Raw genomic sequence first — 2,449 nt, forward strand, 5'->3', positions numbered from 1 at the left:
CTGTGGGCTGCCCATAGTCTGCTGGAAGACATTTCTCTTGGCTCCTCCCGCCAGACACGATCCTACCCTCTAGTTGTCAGCACTGACTTCCCCTCAGTGAGATGGCCGGCATCTTACCGGCTTGCAACACTGCTATTTGTGTACTTATGGTTAATCCACCCCCTGCAAATTAAGGGAAGAAACAGATGGTCAGATTCAGGTTCTCTGATACTATTGACCTTGATGTCTTGCTTACAGTTGGTACTTAGTAAAGATATACTGAGTAGATTTCATAGCTGGCATATACATTCCTTTCTCTTTTTTATTGGGAGGAAGGTACAGATTTCAATCCAGAATCATTGATGAGACTCAATAGCCAAGCAGCGGAGTCTGTGAAGTAGACAGAAACAGGAAGACATCGCTAGTGGACAGAGATCCCAAGGACTGTTGAGCTCTGTCATGGAAATCGCTAGTAGTGGGATTACTCAAAAATCCCGATGAAGAAAATCTTTTCTTATTATTTTTTTTACTAGTAATTTAATAATGATTAACAAGATTGTAAGATAACAGGGGTACAATTCCACATATTTCCCACCACCAGAGTTCCCTGCCCCATGCCCTCCATTGGAAAATTCCCTCTTCTTTACCCCTCTGGGAGTATGGAGCAAAATTCTTTATGGGGTGCAGAAGGTGGAAAGTCTAGCTTCTGTAGTTACTTCTCTGCTAGACATGGGTGATGTCAGGTGGATCCAAACCTCCAGCCTTTTTTTACCTTTCCCTAGTGGGGTAGGACTCTGGGGAGGTGGGGTTCCAGGACATATTGGTGAGGTTGTCTGCCCAGGGAAGTCAGGATGGCATCATGGTAGCATCTGCAACTTGGTGACTGAAAGGCACTAAGATATAAACGCAGAACAAATTATTTAGTAATCAGAAACCCAGAGGTAGGAATAGAGCAGATGAAATTTGGGGTCTTTATGTGGGAAGAAACTAAGAAGTCTATTTTAGTTATGTCCCTAGTAAGTTTTGCCTGATCCTGAAAGCCAACATGCAAGTAGACGACAGTATTGTCTGGCAAGATGGTGTCAGAGTTGAGAACAGGCCTAGAATAGGCCTAGTGAAGAAGATAGCTCCCAAATATGAGGAAAGTATCAAATACCATTAATTGTTTACCCGTTGATCTGAGCTAGGGCCCACATACATTCCTATTTAGCACAGCAACCTGTGTAACCTCTGAGTCTTAAGGTCCAGTTCAGTCCAGCTAGTAACTCTCATCCTACAGGATCATGTGAGGTTTTTATTCTCTGAGTCCATGATCTAAAAAATTCCCCATCTTTTGTGTCTGGAAGGCAAAGAGAAAGTTTACCAGTGTATGTAATGTTTAAGAGACTTTTTCTAAGTTTGCCCAGATGGTTGGGGGCACCTCTTAAAACTCTACTTCCTCAGCTCCCACTTCTCCAGGAAGCTCCTCCTTTCTGCAGCTTTTCAGTTCTGAGCCTTTAAGAACCCCCACTGTCTTCACCTTAACCCTTTGCTTCCTTGGCTTGCTCTGCTTCCTCTGCATAGATGTCTGCCTCTTCTGGAAAGAAGGATGCAGTCTCCTTCCCTCCTCCACATTGTTCTCAGCACATGAAGAGAGAACCAAACTCACCTCATGTTCCATGAACTTCTCTCTTTCCTACATGCCTGCCTCCAGTCTTATCTACATCCCAGACTCTCACCTGGAGGATATTGTCACCTATCAAAAGATATTGTCATATTCAACAGGACAAAGAACAAAGTGGCATCACAGCTAAAAGGTCTGAGTGGCATTGACCAAAGTAAACTCAGAGAGTCAATCTTGATGTTGTAAATATAGTCAACACAGCTGAATCCAAACTTGTGGGTCTTATAAATATATTTTTTTTTTATTTTAAATTTTTTTATTGGGGAAATAATGTTTTACATTCGACAGAAAATACAGTAGTTTGTACATTCATAACATTTCCCAGTTTTCCATTTAACAATACAACCCCCACTGGGTCTTCTGTTATCGTTTTTGGACCTGTATTCTCCCCCTATACACACACACCCCAAAGTCTTTTACTTTGGTGCAGTACGTAAACTCCAATTCAGGTTCTACTTGTGTTTTCTTTTCTGATCTTCTTTTGTTTTTCAACTTCTGCCTGAGAGTGAGAGCATCCATATTCATCTTTCTGTTTCTGACCTATTTCACTTAACATGAATTTTTCAAGGTCCATCCAAGATCGGCTGAAAACGGTGAAGTCACCATTTTTTTATAGCTGAGTAGTATTCCATTGTGTATACATACCACAACTTGCTCAGCCATTCATCTGTTGTTGGACACCTAGGTTGCTTCCAGGTTTTGGCTATTACAAATTGTACCACTAACAGCATATGTGGACACAGATCTTTTCTGGATGGATATGTTGGGTTCCTTAGGTATATCCGCAGGAGAGGAATTGCAGGATCA

General features: G+C 41.9%; 1 long non-coding RNA gene across 1 annotated transcript; it reads right to left on the reverse strand.

The window, feature by feature from the left end:
• Positions 1 to 535: 535 nt before the first annotated feature.
• On the reverse strand, positions 536 to 2,202 carry LOC132533018 (uncharacterized). The gene is made up of 2 exons (XR_009544900.1): positions 1,628 to 2,202; positions 536 to 872 (listed from the first exon to the last, which is right to left on the reverse strand). It is a non-coding gene; the product is annotated as an uncharacterized LOC132533018 (long non-coding RNA).
• Positions 2,203 to 2,449: the final 247 nt, after the last annotated feature.

This window comes from Erinaceus europaeus, chromosome 15, assembly GCF_950295315.1.
Source record: "Erinaceus europaeus chromosome 15, mEriEur2.1, whole genome shotgun sequence".
In the NCBI taxonomy this organism is placed as follows: domain Eukaryota; kingdom Metazoa; phylum Chordata; class Mammalia; order Eulipotyphla; family Erinaceidae; genus Erinaceus; species Erinaceus europaeus.